The sequence below is a fragment of the Macaca mulatta genome, chromosome 2 (assembly GCF_049350105.2).
Source record: "Macaca mulatta isolate MMU2019108-1 chromosome 2, T2T-MMU8v2.0, whole genome shotgun sequence".
NCBI lineage: Eukaryota > Metazoa > Chordata > Mammalia > Primates > Cercopithecidae > Macaca > Macaca mulatta.
In genome coordinates, this window is record NC_133407.1 from 157,681,467 (window position 1) to 157,698,228 (window position 16,762).

The following is a 16,762-nucleotide window of genomic DNA, read 5'->3' on the forward strand; positions in this document are numbered from 1 at the left end:
CCTGAATTGCCCTGAATTCATGCAGTGGCAAAACTTGACCTGAAGTGACTGAAGCCATTATAGTCTTCACTTGCCCTACTTAGTATGAATACTCATAACTGTCACCATGGGAATGTTGATGCATACTATCGGGTGCTGCCTCAACCACTGGAGAGAGTCCCCAATACAGAGCGTGGACACTGGATGCCTTCTAACACTTCGTGGAGTCCGAGTTCAGAAGCCATCTGGTTCAGGGAGCTCAGGGCTCCCTCTTCCATCTTCCAACACCTTGCCCTCTCTTGTCTGTTGTTGCTCCTCTGCCTCATCCTGTGGGGTTGGCACAGAAGCTTGATTCTTGTAGGGGTATGGGAGGGAGGAAAGATAAGCATATGAATTCACTGTCACATTTTACAGGATGGTGTCACTTTAACAATTCAGAAAGGAGGGAGAGGGAGCAAAAGAGAGAGGGAGAGCACACAAGAGCTCGTGATTCATGAACACCAGTGAAAGCAACCCATCCCACATCACCAGGATCACAACTCCAGCCCGTGAGAGACCGATGGCCATTCTGTGCCTGCAGATGTGATACCCGGAGGGCATGTTCATGGGTACCCAGCCTGGAACGAATAATCTGAATATAACTGATATGGTTTGGCTCTGTGTCCTCACCCAAATCTCATGTCAAATTGTAATCCGTAATGTTGGAGGGGACTTGGTGGGAGGTGATTGGATCATGGGGGTGGATTTCCCCTTTGTTACTGTTCTTGTGATAGTGAGAGAGTTCTCCTGAGATTTGTTTTTTTAAAGGTGTGTGGCACCTCCACCCCACTCTCTCTTCCTCCTGCTCTGGCCATGTGAAGGTGTGCCTGCTTCCCCTTCACCTTCCGCCATGATTATAAGTTTCCCAAGGCCTCCCTAGCCATGCCTTGTGTACAGCCTGAGGAACCGTGAGCCAATTAAACCTCTTTACTTTATAAGTTACCCTGTCTCAAGTATTTCTTTATAGCAGTGTAAGAACAGACTTATACACTAACCAGCAAAATGAGAGATGCTCTCTTTATTACATAAAGGGAAAAGGTATCGTATGCTTCAGAAATGTTAATGTCATACAAAGTCAAAGAAGGGCTACAGAAATGTTCCAGATTAAAGAATGGGATGACTAAATGCAATATCTGATCCTAAACTTGATCCTGCACTGAAGGAAAGAAATACTATAAGAGGCATGATGAGATCAATAGACAAAATTTGCATACAGATATGGGACTTGAGAAAGAAATGTATCAGTGTAAAAGCCACTGAAATCAGTAACCGCATAATAAATGAAAATGTTTTATTGTTAGTAAATACACACTGGAATAGGGGTAAAGGCCTGTGATCTATGCAACTTACCCTGAAATGGTTCAGAAAGAAATTTTATGTGTGTGTGTATATATATGTACATGTGTATACATGCATATGCGTGTACATGTATACACACATACATACAGACAGAGAAGATGATAAAGCAACTGTGGCAAAATGCTAGCATTAGGTGACTCTGGGTAAAGAATAAGTGGATGGGCATTCTTTGTACTATTCTTTTTTGTGTGTGTGTGATGGAGTCTCGCTCTCTTGCCACACTGGAGTGCAGTGGCACAATCTCGGCTCACTGCAACCTCTGACTCCCGGGTTCACGCGATTCTCCTGCCTCAGCCTCCCAAGTAGCTGGGACTACAGGCACCCACCACCACACCCAGCTAATTTTTGTATTTTTAGTGGAGAGGGAGTTTCACCATGTTGGCCAGGACGGCGTCGATCTCTTGACCTCGTGATCTGCCTGCCTCGGCCTCCCAAAGTGCTGGGATTACAAGCGTGAGCCACCGCACCCAGCCTCTGTACTATTCTTATTGTTACCATTTTTCTTCATTCTTTCATTTCCAAATGAAAAGCTAAAAATCTATTCGTATCTTGCCCCTCAACATCTCCCATATAATCTTCACTTCTTGCCTTATTAGCATTAATATCTTGTTTCACAGATTCTCCAGTTTTCTAGCATTTTATTGAGATTGCTTTGCAAATGTTTGCTGAAATGTACATTTTGCTTTTGTAGTGAGTAGTCTCAACAAATGTCCTCTTCCTCTGTGAGTGTAGTTTCCTGACAAATTCCTCAATTTTGCCCATGGTGGAACATTCAGTCTCTGTCTTCTCTGATCTAGAATCTTTTCAGGCCTCATTTCCCCCTGTTTACTCCTACTTGAAGGAGAGGAGATCTGTATGGACCTGCTACTCGTTGGTAAACAGAGTGGATGAGTGCCCCTCCGTCTACCTCTTGAGAGGAGGGTAACTTGAGCAAACCATTTCTTGCCAACTTCCTGGTGGCCTAGAGGCTTTAGTGTTGTGAGCCTCCGCTCTCCTAAGAGTTGAGTCTTCCGAGAGCCTGTGGTCTGACTGTTCTTCCACAAAGGCATGAGTTTATTCCTGCAGCTTGCAGCAATCTGCTGGGTTTTCTTCTGGCAAGAAAAACCATAACCCAAAGTGCAAGGCCCCTGGGTCTCCTGGGCTCCCCCAGTAGGTCAGTGTGGCCTCTCAGAGGGCTCTTCATGGGGCTATTTAGCTTTCTGGGAATTACAGTCTCAAGATGGTGCTGGACACAAAGCGTGGGCATGGGGGAGGAAGACATCAGATAGCTGGCTGCCCCACACAGCTGTCACACGCTAATGCTCAGGAAAGGCCTCTGATGAGCTGTTGAGCAATATTTCTAGTTTCCAACACTGTTGAAACCTTGCCATGTTTCACAAACTTTGCCTCTGCAATGTCTGGGTAGGGAAGACTGTGTCAGGAGTGGCTGAAATTTGCTATTAATACTAGTATTGAACTGTGTCTATTCTAGCCACGAAACACCTCCTGACCCCAAGAAAAGAAGGAAAAAAGAAAAAAGGAAAGAGGAAAGGGGAAAAGAAAAATGAAGAAAGGAGGAAGGAAGAAGAAAGGTGGAAGGAAGGAGGGAGGGAAAGAAGGAGGAAGGAGGAAGAATGGAAGGTAAGAAGGAAAGAGGGAGGAAGAAAGGAAGATGGGAGGAAAGAAGGGGGAAGGAAGGAAAGAAGAAAAAAGGAAGAAGGAAGCAGAAGGGAGGATGGAAGGAAGGAACGAAAGTAGGGAGAAAGAAAAAGGAAGCAGGGAAGGAAGGAAGGAGGAACGGAGGGGGACGGAGGGGGGAGGAAGGGAGGAGAGGAACAGATGGAGGCTGCTGGGGACAGCAAGTTTGGGTGAGCAGTTCTGGGTCTGGTCTGTGAGCAGCTGCCTCTCTTTAGTGTCATCCCACCCCTGCTCACTCAGACACCTTCTGAGCAGAGCTTCCCATCACTTCCAGGGTTAACATGACATTCAAAAGGTTCTCTGTGGTCTGGTTTCACCCTGCAGTGAAGCAAATTCTGGCTTAACAATGGACATAATTCTTACCAGGCTATTGGAGGTTGGTCCCCCACCACTATGGTGGTGGGTGGGAAGCAGAGCAGACAGCTAGTCCCATCCTGCTGTGGGAGAGCTGTGACTCTTGCTGAAGGAGACCACAGAGGCGCCAGGATGGGTCCTAGGAGGGGCAGGCCCAGGGATATGGGCCCGTTGGCGGGGGGTAGGGTGTAGGGTAGGACCCCAAGGTGAGCTTCTGCAGCTGATTGGGAGCTTGCAAGCTGAAGGTTTAGAGGGAGCAAGCAGAGCTTTGGGCAGATAGAGACAAAACTCATGTGGGACTTCCATCACAGGAAGGCCGGGCGGGCACAGAGGGTCACTGCAAAGGGCACCAGAAGAGGGTTTAAGGGAGGAGCTGGTGACCAACAAGATGGTGGAGCCCCGGAGGGAGAGATGTGAGCCTCCTGGGCCTGCAGGGACAAAGAAGAGGAAGCCACTCCCAAAATATGCCCACAGGACTGGGTGTGGGGACAGGATAACCTGAGACTTCAATCCTGCCAGTCAATGTCAGAGCTTCCCATTGTCATGCAGGACCCCAAAGGCAAGGGCCCCTAGAGGTGAGCCTCCTAGGACACTGAGCAGATCGGAGGGTAAAAGGGGATGGAAAATGCAGGGTAGCCCACCTAGGTGTCTGTGCATCCTCCTATTCATATGGGCGGTGGTCAGGACAGGAACCTGCAGAGGGAATGGAAATGGCATCTGCTGAGTGCTGCCTCCACAGGGAGCTGTTCTGCGCATTTCACATTAGGAATCACTCATGCCTGTCTATGAGCAAGGGGTTACTTATGCATCCATTTGTAGAGGAAGAAGTTAAGGCATAGTCAGTGTTCCATGAGATGGCCACTCTTATCATCCTCATTGTATACCTGGGAAAGCCAAGGACAGAGAGAGCCACTACCTGGCCTAGAAAGAATAAGCTGGGATCTGAACCCAGGAAGCCTGGCATGAGAGCTAAGCCCCTCACCACTGCCTCTGTTCAAGCCTGACCAGGGTTGTACCAGGAGACTTTTTTGCTATAGCTGAGATGTTCTTATTCTTATCCTCCATGCCCATCCCTTGATTGTCTTCAATCCCTGCAGAATCACCCCTTTGCTCCCCTGCCCCAGCTCAAGCCCCCATACTTTGTCTAGACCTCTTTGTCTAATATCCCAATACTTCTCATTAGTGGTCCTGACATGCAGCCTGAGCCAAGCCTTTCTGCAGCTGCTCTTTGAGGTCAGCGGCATCTCCCCAGTGCCCTTTTCCTTGTCAAGGTCATGAATTTCCCCATGCACTTGAACCACCTGTATTAGTATGTATGTAATCTTGTTCTTCAAATCAGCTCCTTACTGAAATATATTTATTTCAAAAGAAATGGCCAGGTAAGATGGTTCGTGCCTGTAATGCCAGCACATTGAGAGGCCAAGGTAGGAGAATCACTTGAGCCCAGGAGTTCGAGATCAGCCTGGGCAACACAGTCAGACCGCATCCCTGCAAGAAGTTTTTTAAAAATCAGCTGTGTATGGACGTGTGCACTTGTGGTCCCAGCTACTCAGGAGGCTGAGGCAGAAGTATCACTTGAGACCAGGAGGTTGAGGCTGCAGTGAGCTGTGATTGCACCACTACACTCCAGCCTGGGCAACAGAGCAAGACCCTGTCTCAGTAAAAAAAAAAAAAAAAGAAAGAAAGAAAGAAAAAGAAGGATTACAAAAAAGATAATGTCATATATCTCCCATAAATGGAAAATGATTCTTTCTAAATATACCTTAAAATGAATAGAAAACTATTAAAATTAGAAAGACACACCCATAGACCATCTACAATCAGGAACTTTCCTCCATAGCACCATTTGAAATTATACATTTATTTGTTATTATTTATGTGATAGGCTGTGAGCATTCAGTCTTTCAGTGATGAGTAGAAGAAAAAGGAAATAGCATAGGATGATGAAAAAAGTACTAAAGAGGGAAAAAATGTGCAGAGGAAGATTTCTCTGAAAACAACCTACTGCAAGGCTAGATGAATATTTTAGAACACTTCTGAGTTGCAGTATGGATAGGTGTCTACAAGATGATTGCCATCTGCTGTTATTAGCAGCTTCTCCAATACCTTGGATTTTTTTTAAGACAGGGTCTCACTCCATTGCCCAGGCTGGAGTGCAGTGGCACAATCACAGCCCCCCACAGCTTCTACCTCCTGGGCTCAGGCTATCCTCCCACCTCAGCCTCCCCAGTAGCTGGGGCTGGGATTGTAGGCATGAGCCACTATACCTGGCTAATTGTTTTATTTTCTGTGGAGTTAGGGTCTTGCTATATTGCCCAGGCTTGCTTTGAACTGCCGTCCTCAAGTGATCCTCCCTCCCCAGTCTACCAAAGCACTGTAATTACAGGTGTAAACCACTGATCCCAGCCCCAAACCTTGTTAATTTGAGTTTTGATCCAGGTTTTCAATCAGCAGTCTTTTGTTTGTTTGCTTGCCTGCTAGTTGTTTGTCTCTCATTCTTGATGTCTACTCCATTAAGGCAGGAGTCTTTTCTGTTTTTATTTATTTATTCATTTTGAGACAGAGTCTCGCTCTGTCACCCAGACTGGAGTGCAGTGGCGCAATCTCGGCACAGGGCAACCTCTGCCTCCTGGGCTTAAGTGATTCTCCTGCCTCAGCCTCCCAAGTAGCTGAGATTACAGGTACCTGCCACCACGCCTGGCTCATTTTTGTATTTTTTAGTAGAGATGGGGTTTTGCCATGTTGGTCAGGCTGGTCTTGAACTCCTGACCTCAGGTGCTCAGGTGATCCACCCACCTTGGCATCCTAAAGTGCTGGGATTACAGGTGTGAGCCACTGTGCCCAGCTTTTTTTTTTTTTTTTTTCAATTACTAGATGGATATTCCCCACCTGGATGAACGTGGCAAGTTTCATCTCGCCCCATGTTATCGAGAAGTAGGAAATGTCTGCAGTTGAAGTTTTTAGAGTCCATTTTTTTTTTTTTTTTTTTTGAGACGGAGTCTCACTCTGTTGCCCAGGCTGGAGTGCAGTGGCTGGATCTCAGCTCACTGCAAGCTCCGACTCCCGGGTTTACGCCATTCTCCCGCCTCAGCCTCCCGAGTAGCTGGGACTACAGGCGCCCGCCACCTCGCCCGGCTAGTTTTTTTTTTGTATTTTTTAGTAGAGACGGGGTTTCACCATGTTAGCCAGGATGGTCTCGATCTCCTGACCTCGTGATCCGCCTGTCTCGGCCTCCCAAAGTGCTGGGATTACAGGCTTGAGCCACCGCGCCCGGCCTAGAGTCCATTTTTAATGCACACATTGGTTTGTATTTACTGACACAATGAAACTTTAAATTTTTTTCTGGTCAAACCCGTTTACCTTTTCCCTTATTGTTTCAATCTCTGGTTTCGTATTTATTAAGTTGTCCCTTGATCCCAAGATTACATAAATATTCACTGAAATATGCTTCTTGTGTTTTTATGGTTTCATGTTACTTTTGAATCTTTAATCCATCTAGAGTGAAAAACAGAAACCTAACTTTATTTCATTTCAAGGGATTGGCCATTTGCCCAAACTGTTTATTGAAAAAAATCCTATGATTTACACACTGATTTGAAAGGTCATCTTATCGCATATTAAATGCTTACATAACTTCCGGTGGGCATGTGGAGTTCTGATTCTGTGCCACTGCATTCTGACATCAAGAATTCAATGTTTAAAAGACTTCTAGCTTTAATATCTGATAAGGCAAATCTCATTCCCTGCTCCCCTGGTTTTCTTTTCAAATATTTATTGCTAGAAAATGGACATTTTTGCAATATTATGTCTTTCTATCCATTCTATCCAGGGACATGTATACATATATCTCTCCATTTACTAAATAATTTGTGCTTCTCAGGTAAGAGTTGGAGCCTTCTGATTTTAGGTCCTGTATGTGTTTCCTTATTTAGTTTACTCCTAGGAACTTCTAATTTCTCATTGAATTGTGAATGGGATCTTTTCTCCCCCAATATATTTTGTTACGACTATTTTGGGGCACTTGGCAAGCCGCAAGGTTTTGTATATTTATTTTGTAACTGGCCACCTCACTGAATTCTCTTTTCAACTTGAATAGCTCCTTTTCCCCTGTGGTTTTCTCTGGATGTTTGACTTCTGTGCCTTTTGTGGCAGAAGCCAGGCTGTCCAGGCTGAGTCCCAGCACTCTTGGGGGGACAGCTGACCCTCCTGGAATGGCCTTTGGAGGAGGCGTTGTACCCTCCATCAGCGTTTAGGGATCACTCTCCAAACAAAATATTTTTTCCATGAAGGAGGTTTTTTTTTTTTCAGCGTCAGTTGGTATTTTGGTCAGGAATTACAGAATGTACTTCGCAACAAGTTAAAAACACACTGCTCTTTAAAACCAGGCCTTTTCCAACAAGATCAACAACAAATGTGTTACTTTTCTCACACCTTAGACATGTAGGAAAATGTGTACTCAGGGAGCTGGCCGGGCGCCCGCCTGGGGAAGGTGCCAGGCTGGATGAATGCTCTGGGGCAGGGGCTGTGCTTGTCCTTGTTTGCCAGCCTTTGAGGAGCTAGCTGCTAAGAGTCCCTTCAGAGCCCATGGGCACCCTGGTCCTTGGAGCGCAAGCCAGGGCAGCTGGCAGCCTCCACCCGGAAGGAGGGCTCCACCATGCAGGAGGGCTGGGCACATGTCTCTGTGTTTTGTTTGCATTGTCTCAGTAATGAGCCACATCACACAATGAGGAAGGTGCCTTTTTTCTCCTTTTAAGAAGAGAAACTGAGACTTCACATGTTTAAAGTAATTTCCTCCAGGCCTCGTAGACGTTCAGGGACAGAACCTGGAATTAAACTCTGTTTAAGCCAGAGAGTCTCAAAATTTTAGTCTCAGGACCCCTTTTCACTCTTAATAAATTAATTAAAAATTGCTGAGGACCTTGATGAGCTTTTTTTTTTTAATGGTGAGTTACACCTATTGGTATTTAATGTATTTGAAATGAAAATGACAAGCTTATTTATTTTTATTGATCTATATTAGGTTGTACATATTTTGGGGGTACATGTGATATTCTTATACATATATACAATGTGCAATGATCAAATCAAGGTAATTGGGATATATGACACCTCAAACATGTATCTTTTCTTTCTGTTGGGAACATTGCAAATCTTTTAACTATATTGAAATATACAAGAAATTATTGTTAACCTATAACACTTGTTCCTTCTACTTAACTGTATGACTGTATCCCTTAATCAATTTTGGAGGAACTTTTAAAGCACAGGAACACATGCTGTCAGAGTGGTGACATCACAGCCCCTGCCCATTGGCTGTCAGAGCAGTGACCTCATCATACCTGCTGGAAGCTGCTGCCATACCCCCGAGAGAGAATGAGAGACAGAGGTAATATGTTAACATTGTCACGAACACAGTTTTCACCTTGAAGCTGCCCTGAAAGTGTATCAGGGCCCCAGAGCTCTCTGGATCACTTTGAGAACCACTCAGTCCTCTAAACTGCTGAAAACCAGCGCCTTTGTGAACACAGATCAGGCCAACTTGGAGTTTCTGTGCTGGAAGGATGGCTTCAGAGAAGCTCATCGTGGCCAGAAAAATGTGGGAGGATGAAGAGGTCAGTGATGAAGAAGGAGCCAGCACACCTCTACTGAGTGACCTCTGTGCAGACAGGGTTCCTAGTGCTGTCTGTAATTCCTTCATGATGGAGACACCAGGACCACTGCTGCCCACAGAGGCTAGAGAAATGAAGGGGCTTGCCCAAGGTCACACCACCACTGGGGAATGGCTCTAGGAGACTGAGCGGGTGGAGTGCCCTGCTGAGATGACCTTCCATTACCTGGCCAGCCCTCGCCAGCCCAGGACAGGCTCCTACCTGGTGTTTTAACCTGATGTTTGGTTGACAAAGCAGGGAGTGTTAGGGCCCAGCCTGTTCTAGCACTTCCTTCATCAATCAGCAAACCTCTAAGCACCTACGCTGCTCTGCAGGTCAATCTGGGAGGCGGACAGGAACTATCAACTGAACAAATACAAAATGCCAGCCTGTGCGAAGTGTAGCAGAGGGCGTGCAAAGACACCACTCTGCCCTCAGGTTTCTGAAGGAGGTACTCTGTAATCTAACCACCCAGTTGTCCCCATCTGCCTGCTAGGTGACCTGAAGGCCTACCCCATGCTCCCTCTTACTTAGCCTTTCTCCTTGTGGTTCCCTCTGCAGGGGATGCCCTGCTGCTGCCCCCCTTTCCCTGCCCCCTCCCGGCCCTGCTACCTCCAGCTCCTGAAAGCTGTCCTCAGAGGCCCACAGCAAACATGCACCCTCTCCAGCCTCACCCCTGGCCAGGGCCAGTGGCACCTGGAATCAAGTTGCCTTCTCCATGTTGTCCTTGCCCAGCTCTGGGATGTGGCCAGAGCTGTCCCAGCATAGTTCTCGCACCATTTGTCCCAGACAAGTTGGTCAACCCCCATCCCACGGGCCTCCCTGCCCACCTGGGGACCAGGTTAGATTCTGCCTCTTCTCTCCTGTTTTCACGGCTTCTGTCTCAAGGAAAGCCATGCTCTATCCCTCCATATGTCAGGAGGTCCCCCCAGCTAGATCCCTGCCTGCCCCACTGCCCACCTCTAGGGTCCGTGCTGCCCACTGACCTAGCACGGGTGGTTCACAGGACCTGTCCTGGGGGAAGGCCTAGCTCAGCTGAAGAGGGCAGTGGAACGGCACACACAGCGCTAAGAGAAGGGGCGCTGGAAAATGCAGGAGGATGAAGAGCACAGCCCCAGAGGAAGGTGTCACTGAGCTAAGGGAGATGTGGGGGTCAGGAGAGCAGAAACACATGGTGAAGGGCTGGGTCCTTGCAAGGCAATCGGTACTGCCATAAACGGGAGGAGGTACCAGGCCTGGGACCCTAATGAATGGCACAAGCTACTTCCTGTCTCTGAGCCTCGATTTCCTCATCTGTAAAATGGGAGTGATAATAAGACCTTATCCTTAGAAGACCTGAGAGCAGGCGGCTTCATCCGCTTCAGTTGCACAAAGGCGGCGCTGGCTGCCTCTGACGCCCTCGCCCTCTTGGCCTGGGCAGCTTTTCCCTGTCCCGGCCACAGCCACAAAGGCCGCCTGGGAGAGAGAAAGCTGCTGCTTGGGAGAGAGGAAGCTGCCGCCTGAGTCCCACCGTACAGCGCCCTCCTCGGAGGGTAAATGGAGCCCCTGGCCACGGGCGCGCGGCTGGGCCAGGCTGCTCTGCAAACCGCTCACGTGCTCCTGCCTTTCATCGCCGGGGACTGCGCCAGGGCGCGCAGGAAAACATACAGCCCGGAGCTGCAAGAAGCCCTTCTTTCTTTCCTTTAATCACTCACTGCCGGGCTTTGCGTCTCCTCCCCTCGCTTGCGGGAATGTTATGAATGGAATGTACGGATTCCAGCCTGTGCACGCGCGGCCAGGAATGCAGGGCGCAGCGACCTCTCGACCCAGGGCCAGCGCTCCGCCCCAGAGCCACAGCCTGGGATCCCGGAGCCGGCCGGGCCGCCACGAACACTCAGGGCCACGTGGCCTGACGTCTGCAGTGGGAGATTGAGACGCCAAGCTTTCAAAGTGAGGCGAGCGAGCCAAGCAGCGCCGCCGGGACACACCGGGGCCACGGGCCACGCTCACGCTTCGGCCCTGGGAATGTGCGCACCGGCACACACAGCAGAGTATATGCACACAAAAGGGTGCACACACCCACTGGGGCGCACACGCAGCCTTTGCATGCACAGAAACACCTCAGGTGGGGCACACATACACACACTGGTGTACACACACACTATGGTCTTTTCAAACCGATGCACATAGTAGGGGGTTTTTGCACACAAAGAGACCTACACTCACATTCCAGAAGTCTGCACATTGTGCACCCCTACCCACATATAACTCCAGTGGTGTACACACAAAACATAGCTGGTTGTGTACCCAAATAAAAGGGGCGCATATATCCATGGCACAGTGTGCACGCAGGCACATGTAGTGGAGTGCTGTACTCACGAGAGACCGCAAACACGGCTTCCATCGCTTTGGCGGACAGAGAGGCTCACCTCACACAGAATGCCAGCCCCTGGCTCCCTGGGCTGAAGGAGAGACCTCGGTTCCTCCCTCCCTCTCAGCCCCCACCCTTCCCAGCCCGGCCTCTCAGGACTGAGTCTCCTACAGATGTGAAGGGCTGGGAAAAGCTGCGCAGAGAGGACTTTGAGGGGTGCAGTGGGGGGCCTTCTTTGGGGCTGTGCTAACCCAGGTCCTTGTGTGTGTGTTAAACCGTGACATGAGGGGCTAAGGGACTGGAAGCCGTTGCCTGGAGAACTGGAGTGCCCATAGGGGCTCCAAGGCTGATCCAAGCAGCGCCTGGCCTCCGTAGTCCTGCTCCTGGCCGCAGGTGGCCGCCAGCCAGCCCTGTGTCCATGCCAGCTCCACTACCTCCCTCTGGACACAATGTTCTCTCTTCGGATAAGGGGCAAACGTGAGCATCCCAGCCCCGTGGGAACCAGGGCTTCCTGCCAACCCTTTCATTCATTCACTTATCCATCCAGTCATTTATTCGTTCATTCAGGAACTGTTTGCTGACTGCCTAAAACATGCCAGGCACCACATGCCAGCAGAGGCCATCGAGACACTCTGCCTCTGTCCCCAGTGCCCCACAAATTTCCAGCTCACAGATATGTTTTGTTTGGCCTTGTGACAATTTTAAAGCTTGTAAAATAATAAAATAATATAATTTTAGTAATATTAAAATGACATATTAATTAAAATTATATGAACCCTGAAAATTTGAGATAGGTCTCAGTTAATTTAAAAAGTTTACTTGGCTGGGTGTGGTGGCTCACACCTGTAATCCCAGCACTTTGGGAGGCCAAGTTGGGCAGATCACAAGGTCAAGAGATCGAGACCGTCCTGGCCAACATGGTGAAACCCTGTCTCTACTAAAATTACAAAAATTAGCTGGGCATGATGGCGTGTGCCTGTAGTCCCAGCTACTAGGGAAGCTGAGGCAGCAGAATAGCTTGAACTTGGGAGGCGGAGGTTACAGTGAAGCAAGATAGTGCCACTGCGCTTCAGCCTGGCGACAGAGGGAGACTCTGTCTCAAAAAAAAAAAAAAAGGTTACTTACTTTGCCAAGGTTGAGGACACACCCATGACACAGCCTCAGGAAGTCCTGATGACACGTGCCCAAGGTGATCAGAGGACAGCTTGGTTTTATACTTTTTAGGGAGACATGAGACATCAATCAATATATGTAAGAAATACATTGGTTTGATCTGGAAAAGCAGAACAACTTGAAGCAAAGGCTGGAAGACCCAAAGTGGGGAGGGGGCTTCCAGGTCACAGATAGGTGATACACAGTTATATTCTTTTGAGTTTCTGATTAGCCTTTCCAATGGAGGAAATCAGATATGCATCTATCTCAGTGAGCAGAAGGGTGACTGAATAGAATGGGAGACAGGTTTGCCCTAAGCAGTTCCCAGCCTGACTTTTTCCTTTAGCTTAGTGATTTGGGGGCCCCAAGATTTATTTTCCTGCCACAAATATTACTAAAATAACATAATAAGAATCCAGATTTTCATCTCACTTTGGAAAAATGGGAGAATCTGACCTTCGGCCTGCCTTCTCACTAGGTAGCACTGTCTGGCGCGGAGCCCAGCCGCCCCCTTCCGCCTGGCCCATGCACTGCACCTTACCACTGCTCCAGCCATCCTCTCGGCCTTCCCAGGCCGGGCCTGACTTTCTGGGGGCTCATAGAGCATCTGCATTAGGCCCTAGGAGTGTGTGCAGCAGGAAGCCTCCAGGGGAGGTGGCTTGCATCCCACACTGTCCCGAGTCCAGGAAGGGACAGCCTCCTGAGTATGGCTGGGCAGGACTGTCAGCAACCCAAGTGGATTAACTCCCCGACTCAGAACTTGGAGCATTTGTTTGTGTTTTAAGCAGAAGGAGGAAGAGTAGGAAGAGTTTGGAGAGAAAGGTCAACTGAAATTGAAACATGCTCACACCTTGGATTCTTCAGAAATGGGTGCAGCTTGAAACGTCTCACCTTCCAAATTCTGGCAGCCAAGTGAGCGGTTTCCTACTTCTGTTCATAACACCCCTCTGAAGAGACCCTGTGCAACTGCCAGCTGCCAGATAGCTTCAAGCTAAACAGGGCGGAATCCCTAATCCACTTCACTGTTCTTAGACACAATCCTTGATGACTCCTCTGGCACTTCTGACTTGCATTTTAGGGTCGTCCTTTTCTTTCCTAATCGGATGTCTGGTTGCAGGGTTCAGTTGACAAAGTGAGATGAGAGAGCCAAGCAGTGCCACCGGGACACATTGGGGCCACGTTCACACTTTGGCCCTGGGGATGTGCTCACCAGCACACACAACAGGGTGCTCACACACACTGGGGTGCACACACAGCCGGTGCCCCAGTGAGTGAGCCCAGACACTTCCTACAGCCCCCAAGGCATGTTGGTCTTGTTTCAGGTAGGGTGGGTTTAGGGCAGCTCTGTTTCTTGTCACCAGTGTCTGCACTTCCATTTCTCCATTTACCATACCTTGCTCTTTTGATGATAAGAACAGAGCATAGGCAGACCTTGGAATCACCATACATCTGCTGTGCAACAGACTGCTGGAAGAGCTGCTAGAAGAGTCCCTGGCCACACCAACCACAGTGGCCTCCTCTGCCTGCTCAATCACTGAGGGGCAGCTATGTCAGTTGGGCACCAGGGAAAGTGGGCTAGCGGTATTGGGGTCAGGTGTACCAAGATGCGGAAGCAAAGACAAGCTAAAGCTGCTGTCTCCCAGAAAGCAGGTGTCCTGGGAACATGCTTGAGAGAAGACAGAGCATCCTTGCATGGTGGCAGAACATTATCCCAGGTCTTGTGGAACCCAGACAAGTGCAAGCCAACGTCCTCCCCCTTCCCCAGCTGCCTCCCCTCCTCCCTTCTGCTCCCCAAATCTACCCCTGCATGGCAAGCTCCAGTCTACAAAGTCCATCTCCAAATGCCACCTCATCTTGCAAATGCAGTGTCATCACCTCCATTGAAGGGATGAAGTCAGCCAGGACCAGAAGATGCACCTGGCTGGCCAACGACAAATAATGAATTGATGGAAGGGGTTGGAGTTAACCAGAACAAGATGCCCCAAGCAAGAGCCATGTCTCCAGGGACATTGCCAGGCCGACCTTCTTTCATTTCTCCTCCTTGGAGGCAGCACAGGTACCCAAGGCCCTGGCATCACTTCTTCTGTGCCCAGCACTGTGGTCAGGAAGATGCACTTGAAGGTGAGAGGTCACTCCCTGCCGTGAGCGTCTTAGGGCCTGTAGCCTCATCCCTTCTAAGCCTCTCCATGGATAGAGACCCAATCTGGGATCCTGCTTTCCAGGAAGGTCTGCCTCTTTCTCCCAGTACCCAGGGTCTGGATCCTCACCTCCTGGGGTGACAGGACCCCCTTATAAGAAGGAGCTGCCTGTTAGGTGTGGCATGTCCCCAAATCTTCAGTACTCTGAGTCTCTTTCCGTCCCCTAATTTCCCCTAATTTCAAGAGGTGGCCCTAGTGCCACAATCTTGTCTCTTCTTCCCAAAGATGCTGTGTAGATGGTGTGAGCCCAGAATTGGGCACAGACATTTTGGGTGGATTCTAGTTCCTGTTGACCTGAAAGCAAGGGGCCAAGAGGGGCATGAGTGTGGCAGGACTCAAGCCAACTCACTCTGCCTATGCACAGATGGAAAAAAGGGGACCTACCAGAACTCCTCTTGGGACAACACTATATTTGTTTGGAAGAAATAACACCTCTGGGGCTGGAACATCTCTAGGACTTGCCCAAGTCATGGAAGTTGGTTGATAAGGCCCTTCCAGGGAGGGCAAGTCCTCTTAACACAAGCATTGTGCGCATATAGGTGCCATGATAGATGCGAGAATGATTGTGAAAGTAGAGACCAGAGTGGAACTGAATTGCTCTGCGTAATAGAGGGAAGTTTCTCCTCCTAAGGATGAAGAGGAGGAAGAGGAGGAGGAAGAGAAGGAGGAGAGATAAAGGGGGCTAGTACTGCCTGGAGGGAGGAGGAAACAGTCGATGTACCGAGGGAGTTAGGAAATGCTTATAGGGATCTGAAATGAAGGTGAAGTGTTCAATATACACCTATTCCCTTCCCCTGCAAAATATGCATTTAGGCTTACATCATTTCTAGATGCTTTGTCCACTTGGTTATTCAGTGCAGTGGGCGGGGGAGATCTGAAAGGGTGCTGCCTTTTAAATTTTGGTTGGGCTGCGGTTAAACCTTAAGCTGCTGATGGTCAGCCCTCTGTGTGGTCTGCAGATGAGGCGAAATCCCAGGCCTAGTGTGTGCAGCTGACCTGTGCACCACATGCTGTCCTGGCCACACCCTGAAGGAAACTCTGTCATCTATCTGCTCTGTGACTTTGGATAACTTCCTTGCCCTCTCTGAGCCATAGTCTACTCATTTGTAAAATGGGGAGTGCATTAGTTTCCTGTTGCTGCAATAACAAATAGCCACAAACTTAGTGGCTCCAAACAACCCACATCCACTCTAATGATTCTGGAGGTCAGAGGTCTGCAGTGGGTCTCACAGGGCTGAAATCAAGTTGCTGGCAGGGCTGAGTTCCCTCCCGGAGGCTCCGTTTCCTTCCCCTATTCTCTTCTAGAGGCTGCCTCTACTCCTTGGCTCCTGGGCCCTTCCTCCGCATCACCTCATTCCCACTGACTTGCCTGCTCCGGTCTTTCATATTTAAGGACCTTGGGTCCACCTGGGTCATCCAGAATGACCTGCCTACCTTAAAGTCAGTTGATTGGCAACCTTAATGCCGCCTGCAACTTTTATCTCCCTTTGCCGTGTAAGGCGACGTATTCCCAGGTGAGGAAGATCAAGACACGGACATTGCTGGGGAGCTGTATTCTGTTTCCCACAGGAAGGAGAAGTGAATCAACAGCAAAATGTTTCTCATACACGAGACAGAGTGCAGTGTTAGCTCGCAGAGGGCTGGACTCATCAGGCAATGCTGTGTGGAAAGGAAAAGCAGACTCCATCTACAAAGACAGCTGAAGGGAATGACGATATTGACAGCAGATGCTGGGGCAAGGACACGCCTTGGCAGTAGAGAAGCCAGCTGGGACACAGGCTCAGGAAAAGGGGTGGAGGTCCCTGAACTGACTGGGATTTTGGTTAAATTAAAATAGGAAATGGAGACAGATCAATTTGAGCAACAAATTGCATTTAAAATGACATGCACACCTTTGTGGGCTAAAAGTCATCCTCACTGCATATAGGTCTTTGGTTTGTGAAAAAAAATCTAAGTTTGAAATGTGAACATCTTCTAGCTTATTTTATTTTGTTTATTTTGCCTTA

At 48.8% G+C, this 16,762-nt stretch overlaps 1 long non-coding RNA gene across 1 annotated transcript in view; it reads right to left on the reverse strand.

Annotated features, from left to right (window-relative positions):
* The window catches only part of LOC114676409 (uncharacterized), a 122,616-nt gene that overhangs the window by 48,205 nt on the left and 57,649 nt on the right, over nt 1-16,762 (reverse strand). The window lies entirely within an intron of this gene.